At 37.2% G+C, this 14109-nt stretch overlaps 1 long non-coding RNA gene across 2 annotated transcripts in view; it reads right to left on the bottom strand.

The window, feature by feature from the left end:
* Window positions 1-2422: 2422 nt before the first annotated feature.
* Window positions 2423-14109, bottom strand: part of LOC139082303 (uncharacterized) — a 42397-nt gene continuing 30710 nt past the window's right edge. Inside the window, exons 2-4 of one of the 2 annotated variants that reach the window (XR_011538170.1) lie at window positions 7573-7612; window positions 3620-3795; window positions 2423-3229 (exon numbers count right to left, since the gene is read on the bottom strand). This is a non-coding gene — a long non-coding RNA (uncharacterized lncRNA). The remainder of the gene's footprint in view (window positions 3230-3619; window positions 3796-7572; window positions 7613-14109) is intronic. The other variant, XR_011538169.1, reaches the window with a different exon arrangement.

Here is a 14109-nt window from a genome sequence, read left to right as displayed (position 1 = left end):
CAAAGAAAGATCAGAGAGGTACTCTTGGAAGGAGAAATGGATGCTAGGAGTCAGAAACCATGATGATATAAATAAATAATCAGAAATGAGAGATAGGTCAAAGTTTATACACACCCAGATGTCCTTAAATATAAGCACAAATGATTATCATGAAAATAAATTTTTGTGTTTTCAGATATTTGTCTTACTTTGCATCAGTTTTTTAAATGGTCTGCCAAGCCAGGCTTTGAAACACTTACCGACAAATCTTTTTTTAGTGCCCGTTCTCCTCCCCCCAACCCTGACTATTACCTTATACTACTACAACCAAAAAAAGTAAGCTGGGAAATGGAGCAAAGCAAGAGATGCTCTCTGTTGCTCAGGACAGAGTATTAAGAAATCTTTCCTTGGGAATTCCCCATGTTTCAGATAGAATAGAAATTAAGTGGCTGATTCATTCATTCATGAACAATAGGGAGAATGTTCTGAGGTGCCAATCCATCCTAAACCCAACAGATCCTCCCTAATGCCTGTTCTTGCAAAATGCCTCTAAAATTTCAGGGGTGGTTACTGGCATGTGTTCTCACCAGACACTAATGCACTTGCGTCATGGTATTTTGTTCATGCACTAGAGACGTTGGCATACTTTGTTTTTAAGCACAATCAATAGCATTTAAGTAGCACTAAATACTCAATTCAGATGACATATCATTTTTGGCTTTTTGTTGTTGTTACTTTCAAAGTCTGCTGTTTTAGAGTTTCAAATGTCAAGCAAATTAACCTATTAAAAGTATCAATGGGTTGAAACTGTAGTTGAGAATGTGTTTTCATAATGTGTAATTATGATCTCTCAAAAAACCTTCCAAGGCCTTAATTAATCGAGGTACGTGGATCTGGCAGGCTTTAGTGCATCTTGACAGCAATTATGCAGTGAATGCTTTCCGTGAGGTGGATTTTTCATCCCTTTTGGAATCTGATGAGCTTGCACACCTGTTTCTGACTCAGGTATTTCTTCTTATTTACATTTACACTACGTAAATCCAAGCTTTGACCTCAAAATCACTTTAGTTTTCTTATTTCAGTCTTCGACACTCATTGGCCGCTAAATGTTAATCTTTTACTAGATAGTAAAACCTAAAACTCTAAAACCTTTTGAAAACTATGGCCTCTCTCCCCAGAAAAATGTATGAACACATCAAATACGGCTGCAATTATAGAAGATTCTCACACTCACTGATCCCATTCAAGCGTTCTAGGTTAAGGACACCTGCTTTTGATCTTCAGACCTGAAAAAAATATGTAGTTTATTTTCCATTTCAGGTACGTTTTTATAAAAGATACATGTGACCACTTCGTGTGTCTTTTCCTTTGGCTGTCCTGTTCCCTATCACCTCTCAGGACAATAGAAGAGACCTCAGAGAAAGAAGAGGATAATGAATCCCTTCTCTCCTCCTACTGATTGTTGGGTAAGGGGATACTTTGGACTCCACTCACTGGGAATTAGCAACACCAGCTAAAAAAAAGCCATCCAGCCAGTTGTCCAGTAACACATAAAGAATGCTGGATTGGATAGTCAAAGCCTAACCAAATCTTAGGGACACACCAAGAGGCTTGCCTTCCCTTTCATTCATCAAATATTTCTTGCGTGCCTTCTATGACCAAAGCACTTCGTGTACATTAGTTGCTTTCGTCAGTGGTTTGGGCAGTGCCCCACAAATAAAAGGCACTTAATATATATTTGTTGATCATGAATAATAACTGACATTGATTGAGTAATTATTATGTGCCAGGAGCTTTAGTTCTCAAAACCACTGTGTGGATCAGGTGCCACTAACTGCATGGACAAGTGAGGAAACTGAGGCCTGCAGAGGTTCAGTAACTTGACCAAGGTTGTGAAGCTGTTATGAGCCCATATCTGAGGCTTTTAACGATTGCATTATACTTCCATTCATTGTAGTAGGTGTGATTGTTTAACCTCGTTTAAGAGATGCCGAAGTCAAAGTTCAGATCTTGTGAATAGCTTGCTCAAAAGAACATAGGACAGAGCCTGGATTAGATCTGAGTTTGACTGATTCTAAAACCTGGGCTGTTATGTGGCATCACTGCTGCCTTCTGTGTTATAGTGTGAATCCCATCTATACATCACCCTTTCACCCTAACTTCTGGTCCCTCTCCATCCCCATAGCCATTCATCTGAAACCACCACTTTGTCACTATGGAATGAAGGCACTGATGGGTGCAGACAAAAGACTCCCATTTTCAAGCCAAAAGCAGCTGCACAAAGAACCTGCAACATGTCAGACCTCATCCATTATAATCTCTCGTGAGTCAGATACTTATATATTTTAAACTTAGTTTAAACTTAGTAGAGTTGTAGTTCTCTGAAGGACCCATGAGAGAGCTTTGATAGAAATTCGGAGTGAGGAGGAGAAAAACAAGCTTCTTAAGTTTCTTTGGTTTTATTAATTATTCCTCACAGCTTACATATTTATTACTGTTTTCAGAGGCTTACCAGGGTGGCCACCCCCTTTCCTTCATCTAGAGGGGTGGTTGCTTACAGCTGATGCTTCTTATGAAAGGCATGTGTGAGAATATCCTCCATTCTAGTCTATGTAACTAACTCCCTTCATCTTCTCTTGCCCCCACATTTGATAATTGCGAATTGGTGCCACCATCTGGGGCAAGATCTGTCAAAAATCAGCCATTAAAAATTATGGCTTCTGGCTGGCTTCATGTTTCATGTGTATCATGTGAAGCCTGAATCTCAAAATAGATCCCTAATAATGAGAGAAAGCCAAGCCTGCCCTGGCTTACCGATTGACGTAGGGATTTGAAGGAATTATTAGATGACACCAAGCACCAGGCCTGCCATTTGGGAGTTAAAAACGCAATCTCCCACCCATGTAGACAGAGACAAACACAAAGGAACGTAAACACAATCAAGTAATAAATACACTAGGCAGATCCTTATTCACCAAGAAGAACAAACATTTGCTTGGTGAGACAAACTTCCCAGTTCCTGAGAACATAGAAACATCGTCATTTCCCATAAACTGCGTCACCCCAGGCAGCGTGTTTATTTCACGTCTCCAGGCTTCAATATCTTCACTTTTTAAAACAAGATTTTCCAAAAAGTCATGCGTGTTTGCAGGTGTCCATCACATTGGAGGAATATTTGAGGACGAAATCCCAGTTCAAAGGGAAACTCTCTTCTCTCCTGTTGCAACTTTTTCAAGGATGGGCGGAAATCCTAAACAAAGAGTAACAAGAAAGGTGAATTTTTTTTTTAAAACATAATTACGTTTTTTTTTTTTTTTACTGAGCTAACATCTGTTGACAATCTTCTTTTTTTTTTTTTCCTTCTCCTCAACTCCCCCCCAGTGCATAGTTGTATATTCTAGCTGTAAGTCCCTCTGGCTGTGCTATGTGGGACGCTGCCTCAGCATGGCCTGCCAAGTGGTGCCGTGTCCATGCCCAGGATCCGAACTGGCGAAACCCGGGGCCATGAAAGCCAAGCGTGCAAACTTAACTACTTGGCCACTGGGCCAGCCCTTGGGTATTTAACAATGGCAGAATATTTAACAATGGATCTAAAGCTTTCTTGACATTTAATTCAATTATACAAGAAACAATACTGCACCTGATGCGTTTCCCTCTGGCTCATCTGTTTGATTTTCATCATGTTCATTCTTGGAAATGTGAACACAGGCAGCAGATAGGTGAGGTAACCACTTTTCCAACACCAGATATGAAGCTCAAACAAAGGTTCATTTATTTTATTTTAGCTGGAGATTTCCAAAGGAGCATCCTTTTTCTCTGTTAATTTGAATATAGATATTAGCTTTTTAATTAGAGACATATTACAATTGTCGATTCAAAGTAAAAAAATTAAAATGTCATTTCCAATTTGAGTATGTTAACAAATTAAAACAGAAGAAAGGAAAGGAAGAAAATCTTCCATTATTAGTGATAACCAACAGCATGGCATCTGCTGTTTACAAATATTATACTGGTGAGCCTTTTAAATTATTTTTTGTGATATGAGGATGGGTTGTGCTGACCCCTCTGAGACCTCTCCCTCAACTTTCCCCGTGACCACGATCACAAGACATTTGTCAGCCAACACTCTACAGAACAGAGTAAGGCCAGTAAGGCCATGACTTAACACTCACTCAAGGGGCCCTAGTCACATGCACAAAAGACTAGATCTTTCCAGAATTTAAACCCAGACTTCCCGAAACCATTCATTGAGTCCCTCTCATGCAAGGTGCTTCCCTGGATGTTCTGAGCACTTAACCCTCCAAGCAGTGCCGTGCAGGAGGCTGAAACTGTAAATCACTCACACCCACACATTTAGAAGGAAGAGAGCCAGGCTTTCACCTAGGTCTGTCTCCCTCCATGCTCTTTCCTCCGCTCCACAGACCCAACACTAAAGAAGTGAAGCAGAGAGATGAGTACAGTCAGCCCCTGCCAGCGGGCCCAGCTTCACAGGTGCTCATCCTGGCAGTGGCATAAGCCCCAGCTCAGAAGGGCCCCATGCTTGGTTGAATGTTCTGCCATTATTGTCTTGAAGCTTTTAACCATTTTTGAACAAGGAGCCTCACATTTCATTTTACCCTGACTTTTGCAAATTATCTATCTTTATCCTACCTGTAAGGACATCACATAGCAGAGGAACAGTCCCGTTAAGGCCCCCTTTGGGGACACTGAAATGAAGAGGGCTGCCTTCTGTATAGTTGCCTAGCAGATCAGTCATAAAAGTGATCTCAAGGCGTTCTAGGCATTTGAGGAAAAGCTCGGATTTCTGTCATTTTTCTTAATGGGAGATAGAAGTGAGAGGCAGTGTTTGTCAAATTTTTCCCCCATAATTACCTGTTCCCTCTAATAATTTGCTTTACATTTTGAAGTTTGTGGCAATATCTCATATCAAATAAGTGCTCTAATAGAAGAAATGATGTTGCAAACTCTTGGGGTTGCTTCTTTTTTGGTGTCAGTGTACAGTGCACACTCATCTCTCTTCACGCTCTGAAGGAATTAGCAACTCTTCTCAACTCTAGAACAGCAAATAATTGTAAAGGCCAAGTCCACTGGAAATGCAAGGGAGATCCACATTTTCTCAGTTTTAAATCTCTTAGAAATCCCAGAGATATGCAAAGAAAAAAACAGCTTCTCTTACTGGTTTGAAAATGAACAGTACTCTCACTGTCAACAGATAATGATCTGGAATGCCCAGGGCACCACCTGATAATTATCCAACGTTAACAATTACACCAGAGAGGGGAATTCTTTGTGAGTAGACAAAAAACTATGTGGGATTTAGTGCCCAATTGTACAGTGGAAGGTTTTGCTTTAGATGTAGGTGGAAGCTTGTATGATAACATTTTGGTGATAAAGTCTCACCCTGAATTCTTACCTACCAATTTGATATGGTATTTGGAATTCTAACACTAGGATATCATTCTTTTGGGTTAAAAATTGCCTGATTAAACATTCTTTCTTCATTTGTTACAATCAACTAACAGATCCTTTTTCTGCATGGTTGGGTGGACTTAGAAGGTTACGAAAGCAAGTGAAGGACGTGCTGAAAGAGGAAAATAGGCTGTAGAAAGTAAATTTTTCCCCATTTTTCCTGTTCAGGCCTCATAATTTTGCCTGAAACTATGCTGAAATCTGACATGAGGACCATTACGGAAATAACATTTTTAATATCAACAACATCAATAATAATAATAAATATTTTTGAGAGCTGCGTATGGCACTACACCAAACACATTTTATGTGTTATCTCATTTAATTCTCAAAACAGCTGTATGGAGGCAACTATTCATATCCATTCAAATGCTTTCAGCTGCAAGAGCTAGAGTTAGACCTGATTCAAAATGCTGTGAATAATGAAAGAAACCTATTGTTTTAAATAACAAGAAACGTAGGGTTGGGTAGTTTTAGAATCAGGTAAGTCAGAAGCTCAGTGATGACATCAAGGACACAGGTTCCTTTACACCTTCTGCTTCACCCTCCTGGCATCATGTAAGTCTTCTCAGCTTATGGTTACAAGATGGCCGTAACTGCTCCAAGCATCATAGCGTCACACAGCATCCAAAGGACACAACAGAGAACATGACCCATTTTAAGAATGAGGGCAAGTTTCTAGAAGCTGCTCCACAGACTTGCCTCATTTTCTTATTGACTATAATTTCATGACATTTCCAATTCTATGTCAATCAAATTCACAGTGAATAGAATCTCCTTGACTGGCTTAAAATAATCAATATTTGCCTCCTGAAGCTGAGAAGAGGTCCAGACTTCTCTGTATGCAAAGATGCCCAAAATCGGTTGTATAAACAAGGAAGCAGGGGGTAGGGGGGTGGATTTTGCATAGACATCCAAGTACGTCTACCACAGACGTCACTGTATCATCTAGTAAATGAGAACACAGAAGCTCAGCAAGCCCTGTGACTTGCTCCAGGACACACAGCGGGTACATGATGACACCAGGATAGCATCAGCTCCAGTGTGTGGAACTCTAAAGGTCATGCTTTCAATCACTGTGCCTTTCAACACACTACCTTTGTGTATACATCCAAAAACATTCCCAATTTTTGCAACAATAATTTAAAAAATAAAGCACCATTGTATCACCATCATAAGCTTCATGAAGAAACCCAAAATGATTTCTTCATGCCTACCTGACCTGTACTAGTAGATAGACAGCATTTTGTTTGGCAGATATACTCTCCCCAGTCTAATATCAAGCTTCACACTCTAGTTAAAAGCTACTGGGAAATTTTAGCCTAATGGGATGCCTGCGGTCGTGGAAAGAAGTTCCCAAACCTCTGAGAGCAATCCAGCCACTAGGAGTCAGAGGAATTGAGCAGGATTGTTCCTATTTAAATATTTACAGTTTGATAATATAGTGAACTGTGCAATAATTGCTAAATGTGATGTATCTTTAGCCATAATACTCTCCTAAGATAACCTTGTGTCATACTAACCCAGGATAACTAGCTATTTCTAAACTACTAAGTTTGTTACAAAGATTACTTCTGGATTTTCTGCTGCTAGTTTTTATAAGCACATATGGATTGAAGTTGGATGAAAGAAATTATTTCTTCCAGGGTTTATAGACAAGTAATTGTTTGGGGGAGAAAAAAGAAGATACACAATGATTCTATATTTGTTTTTCTTGTAATTGTTTAATTATTTTTAAAATGAAGGGAATGGTAATGACTTTCCCAAAATTCTTTAACTAAATGAAAATGGTTAAAGGCAGAGATATATAAATACATTAAATTCTTAGATGACTGATTCTACCTAAATGAAAAAAAAAATTTATTATAGAAACTTCAGTGGAAATGAACAGCTGAAAATTGGATCTGAATTCGACTCTTGGCAGTAGTCTATAAAAATATACCAAAATAAAGAGGCTGAAGAGCCTCACCCAATGAATTTTAAAATTTAATGTGCTTTAGGAATTAGTAAGAAGGAAAGACAGTTTTAGTTTTAGTTACCCTAACTTTTGTTTCTTTTTCCAACCTCATCCTTTCTTATGTTTAATTGTGACTTTGGAGGCAAAAACTAAACAGTTATACTTACGTTCTTCAAATGGAGACATTTTTAAGCCAGATAAGCATGTCTAGAAAAAAAGATGATGAAATTAGAGATGACTTTTAACACCACTTATATCTATAATAAGGGTGTCAGTGAATCAACCAATTTGATTTTTTTCTAACAAATTCATTGGGTGTTTTGTTTTCACGAAAAGACAACATGAATTCTGCAAAAAGATTTCAACCGTATTTAGTGAAAAAAAAATCTGTTTTCCAATTAAGTGATTTATTGTCATCAAGATCATTTTGAACATAAAGAAGAAAAAATTACTTGCATTATTATAAAATGCACATCACTTTGTATTACGGTTTGAAAGGAGAAATTTTAACAATTACTGTAAATAATTACATATTTAGATCACAAATAAGAAAAATGATAAAAAACTGTAACTGGTTGAGATTTCATTGGTTGTAGAGAATCCTAACAATACTGTTTTACACCCTTACGTAAAATAGAAGTGACAGCTTGGAACTATGAAAAGTCATGGGAAACCAGAAAGTGACTTTGAACTCTGAAACTTCTTGAAGAGAGAGGAAATGAGATCAGGAAATTTGCTTTTTTTCCTAGGAAACTTGGCATTGGAGCGACAATGAAAAACCATGGACAGGGGATGATAGTAAATGGACATCAATTTAAGCCTTTATAGTAAGGGTGAAATTCAATCAGACTGAAATTGCTGTTTCTCATTTTTAAATTTTACTGACTCATTACACCCAGGAGGAAATTCTTAGCAAATGTCTTGCTGATTGAATAAAGGAATGAATGGCATGAATGGAATGCATATATAAATGTCTCTAGAATCATTAAGACTTTTCAAAGTGTTTTTAAGGGGTACTTTAGCGTGCTATGGTGGTGAAAGAGGTGGTTCTGGAATAAAACTAGTTAACAAAATTAAATTCTTGTACTAAAACATAAATAAAATTATAATCTGAATTCATTCCAAAGTAGGTAATGCAATGGGGTTGAGTCAGTGAGGTTCAAAGGCAAAAAAAAGATAGTGTTGCTAAAGGCATGTATGCTTATGTTCCATTCTCTAACTGTTTCCATTTACTGATCCAATTTCCTGTTCAGTGGCCTGTGTACCTTGCTATAACCCATGGAATGTGATCCAGGAAGAGTCTGCACACCTAATCCTCCTAAAATAGTGAGTCAGACATAGCATCCACAGTAATCTACAAAGAACCCAAAGATGGCAACTACCATCAATGAAATATGACCTACTTGGATGTCTTGCCTGTGGCAACGCAGAAGAACCAAGTCAATAAATGTGTACATTCTATAAATTTTGGAAGATTTTCTATTGTACTTTTTATCTATGATTGTAAATATTCATGAACATTTTAGACATTCTAAAAGACCATTTAAATAATACTTCTACTATATAGATAGAAAAGTCAAGATAATGTAAATATCGGCTCCATTTCAACAATTGCAATTTCCATGTTACAGTTATTTGCATATAAATAGGCATGTTGCCTGAGCCACTCACTGACGTGTGTATGGCCTCAGACTCTACTTCCCTTTGCCCAGATCCTTACACTTACATGAATAACAGTGGCCACTTAAACTTGCTGCCTCAGATACAGGCCCACTAATAAATCTTTGAAAATCAAAAGTGTAGGAAAGCTGTCAAGGGAAAGGATACAATGGTAAGAGTTCAGGACCTACGCTGGAATCACACAATAAATGGATACACTACCCTTCAAAGTAGGCCTCCAACAAAGGCCTAAGTAAGGCCAGGAGGAGGGAAGCTAGATTAATGATTGCTCTGAACGAGAGAAAGGTCAGGCTTCGGCACTCATGACTGACCATTTTGAAATAGCATAGTGCGGGACCTGCTTTGATTTTGATACAACAAAGACTACACGTCACTCATCCATTCGAGACTTTTCGGGCAATATGCTAATCACTATGCTAGGAGCTGGCAATACAGTGGTAAATAAGACACACTGAGCTTACAGACTAGCAGAAAAATAAAACATTAACAAATACTTGCACAATGAATTAAATACAATTGTAAATTGATATATAAAAAATGAAAAAATACTATAGCAATGTATTATAGGTAGAAAGTGTACATGTCCTGGTTTGTCTGGGATAATTCCAATTTATACCTACTGTCCTAGAATAATTGTCAGTACTGCTTCCTTTCACTCTCATAGGTGCCCCGTTTGGGTGATAAATACGTGATTATTGTTCACTTTAATAAGAGGAGATCTGATTTAGTCTGAGAGCCATTATAGACTTTTTTCAGAAACTGACTTTTCAGCTGAGACATAAGAATGTGAGAGCTACCCAGAGAGGGAAGTCAGATGCTATAAAATGAAGGGAGGACAGAGGAAATTGCACATGCAAAAATCTAAGGGGGGAACAAGCCCAGTCCATTTCAAGAACTTGTGAACAGGAAGGGGTTTGGTAAGATCGGCAGTGGCAGAGCGTGCAGAGCCTTATAGGTAATTTCATAGGTTTAAGACCTAGAGCAATAAGAAGCCTTTGAATCACAATAATGTTAATAATCATCACTAAAATGTATTGTTTAGGATGTGCCATGTGCCAATGTCTGTTCCATACATGTGAGAGATATTAACTTGCTTAGATGCACTACCAGAATTTGAAGCAGGTGGTATTACATCCCCATTTTTCTTTTATTTTATATTTTTAAATTTATTATTATTATTATTATTATTTTTGTGTGAGGAAGATTTGCCCTGAGCCAACATCCATGGCCAATCTTCCTCTTTTTTTCTTGAGGAAGATTAGCCCCGAGCTAACAACTGTGCCCATCTTCCTCTACTATCCCCTTTTTTCAGATTAGGAGACTGAGGCACAAAACGTTCAACTTGCCTAAAGTCATATATCAAGAAAATGAAGCAAACAGGCCTACAACCAGGCAGACTTGCTCCAGAGTCCTTACTCTGTTAATCAGGGAACTGACAATACTAGATTTGATAGTTATTTTTGTAAAAATTTAATTGAGCCTAAAGAACTTCAAAGTTCTGAGTTTATTCTAAAATGATTAAATGACACTGAAATGTTGAACTTGCTATTGCTTTCTCCTCATCAGGTTAAAGTTTCTATTCTCAGAGCAGTAAAGTATGATCTCTCTGTGTTAAAAAATGAGGATTTGGACATATGCATTTATATGGATAGAAAATAACTGAATGGAAACATGCAAAACTGTTAAGCTGTTACCTCTGAGAGTTTGTTGGGATGAAGGAGAGGGAGGACAAGGGATTTTACTTTTCATTCTGAATTATTATTTTTTTCATGAGTGTATTTTTTTTAACAATAAATATCAAAAAGTAACTATCAGCAGCCCCCAAATTCCTCCTTGCTAAGAAACGCACAATGCTTTTGGAGCTGAAGAGAACTGTAAGCAAGGAATCACTGATATCAACCTCCACTTCTCCCGTGAGAACAGATAGTCATGAGAAAAGGCTTCAAACTAACCACATAGGATGTTTGTTTGAACAAGAAATTAGGGACGTTCATATTACCAAGGTACTGTACTCTCTGACGATGACTGTAATCATGTTCTTTCCTGGTAATGAGTAGTAATCCTTTGAAGAGAACCCAATGCTATCACAACAGACAGTGCAACTCAGCGTCAAGACATTTTCCAGGGAGTGCAACCCAATGTTAACAACGTTCAAGTAAAATTGCTGTGTGGTTGGACTGAGTTTTAGTCCAATTCTATACAAGTCCTAGTTTCCAAGACATTCTTTCAATTGATTTAATCAATCAATCAAAGAATTCAATTCTTTCTTTTCTTTTGTTTATGTCATTATTTTGCTGAGATCATATTGCCCTATAACATTGTGTAATTTCAGGTGTACATTGTTTTGTATCAGCTTTTGTATAGACTGCATCGTGCTCACCACCAATAGTCTAGTTTTTATCCGTCACCATATATATGTGTCCCTTTACCTCTTTGCACTCCCCCAACCCCCTTCCTGTCTGGTAACCACTAATCTGTCCCCTTTATGCATGTGTTTGTTTATCTTCCACGTTAGTGAAATCATATGGTGTTTGTCTTTGTCTATCTTATTTCACTTAGTATAATACCATCAAGGTCCATCCATGTTGTCAGAAATGGCACGATTTTGTCTTTTTAATGGGTGAATAATATTCCACTGTATACATACACCACAGCTTTTTATCCATTCATCCATTGTTGGGCATTTGGGTTGCTTCCACACCTTGGCTATTGTGAATAATGTTGCACTGAACATAGAGATACATAAATCTCTTTAAGTTGTTGATTTCATGCTCTTTGGATAAGTATCCAGTAGTGGGATAGCTGGATCATATGGTATTTCTATTTTCAGTTTTTTGAGAAATCTCCATACTTTTTTCCATAATGGCTGCACCAATTTGCACTCCCACCAGCAGTTTGTGAGGGTTCCCTTTTCTCCACATCCTCTCCAACATTCGTTATTTTTTTGTCTTGTTAATTACAGCCATTCTGATGGGTGTAAGGTGATATCTCACCATAGTTTTGATTTGCATTTGATTTTGATTTGATATTGAACGTCTTTTCAGTGTGTCTGTTGGCCATCTGAATACTTTCTTTGGAAAAATGTTCATATCCTTTGCCCTTTTTTTTTTTTTTTTTTTTTTTGGTATTTTTGTCTTGAGTTGTATGACTTCTTTATATATTTTGGAGATTAACTACTTGTCAGGTCTATGATTTGCAAATATCTTCTCCCAGTTGTTAGGTTGTTTTTTCATTTTGTTCATGATTTCCATTGCCTTGCAGAAGCTTTTTAGTCTGATATAGTCTCATTTGTTTATTTTTTTCTTTTGTTTCCCTCGCCTAAGTAGACACGGTATTCAAAAAGATACTGCTAAGACCTGCATCAAAGAGTGTACTGCCTATATTTTCTTCTAGGAATTCTATGGTTTCACCTCTTACCTTTAAGTCTGTAATCCATTTTGAGTTCATTTTTGCGTGTACTGTAACATAATGATCTACTTTTGTTCTTTTGCATGTGGCTATCCAGTTTTCCTAACACCATTTATTGAAGAGACTTTTCTTTCTCCATTGTATGTTCTTGGCTCCTTTGTCGAAGATTAGCTGTCCATAAATGTGTGGTTTTATTCCTGGGCTTTCAATTCTGGTCCATTGATCTGTGTGCCTGTTTTTCTGTCTTTTGAAATTTTCAGACATCTCCCATTCACTTAACTGAGCAAACAAACTGAAATTCCCCTTTGCTTTACATATAATCTTAGGTCTAAATTTGTGTCTGTATGATGTTTGGTCACTTCTGCAATATTCATGTGAATGTTGGGTTTTTTTAGAGTAATACTTCTGAATACTATCTATTTGTGCAATGTGCTATGATGATGAAGGCATACTGATTTTGCTTAATGATGATGATGATGATGAAGTCCATAACAAAAGTCTATTATTTCCTGGGAAATTTGACAGCTTCTTGGAACTGAGCTCCAGGATCCTCAGGTCTCAGGTTGCACTGATCCTTATATTTAAACTGTGTTCTCTTATCTCTGAAATACTTACTTTCCTGTGTTTTTGTGGAAAAGACAAGTATCAGGATGTGGAATATTCCATTCAATTTTAAGTCAGATGCAGTTGACAGTATGGCTATGTTTTTGAATCCTAGCCTTGGGTATGTGATCTAACACATTTTAGAAACTTACAAATATTAAGATCTAGAACACAACCCTCTTTCATTTGTTAAATAGGTATTTTGTTAGATTTTACGTTAAAGAGAATCTTTCTCCACTTTGCATCCATAGCACATTGTTCCTAATGGTACCACAGTACTTATAACGTTTCTTTTTATTTTTTTATGTTTCCACTTCTCTTGTTTTTGAAAAGTTAATATTATCATTACTATTATTATTATGTCTCCAACACTGAAGAACAGTGTCTAACATGTAATAGTTTCTCCATATATATAGATTGAATGAAGCAAAGAAGAAATTAATAAATGCATGAGTGATTATGGATATATATAGGTTTGGGCTAGGGGCTTTGATTTCAATAATTATTGATATAATCAACTTTCTGAGTAGGAAAGGATAAAGACTACATTATTATACACCTTATTCTGCATTTTTAAATGGAGTGAGTCTGATTAAGAGAGAAAAGAATGGATAGCCATCGTTATGTCAGTTGTGGTAGCTGGATAAAAGAGATGATATATGAAATAATTTAAAATAAGTATCTAACAGTTATAGTCGTCCCTCCATATCCCCAGGGGATTGGTTCTAGGACACCCTCCCAATACCAAAATCCACAGAAGCTCAAGTCCCTTATATAAAATGGGGTAGTTTTTTCATATAGCCTATGCACGTCCTCCTATATACTTTAAATCATCTCTAGGTTACTTACAAAACCTAATACAATGAAAATGCTATGTAAATAGCCATTATACTGTATTGTTTACAGAATAATGACAAGAAAAAAAGTCTGTACTATTCAGTACAGATGCAACCAGCATAGGCCTTTTGATGCATGGTTGGTTGAATCCACGGATGCAGAAGCTGTGGATACTA

This window comes from Equus przewalskii, chromosome 3 (genome assembly GCF_037783145.1).
Source record: "Equus przewalskii isolate Varuska chromosome 3, EquPr2, whole genome shotgun sequence".
Taxonomy (NCBI): domain Eukaryota; kingdom Metazoa; phylum Chordata; class Mammalia; order Perissodactyla; family Equidae; genus Equus; species Equus przewalskii.
The sequence above is the reverse complement of the archived record's forward strand: the minus strand, read 5'-3'. Positions and strand labels throughout refer to the sequence as shown.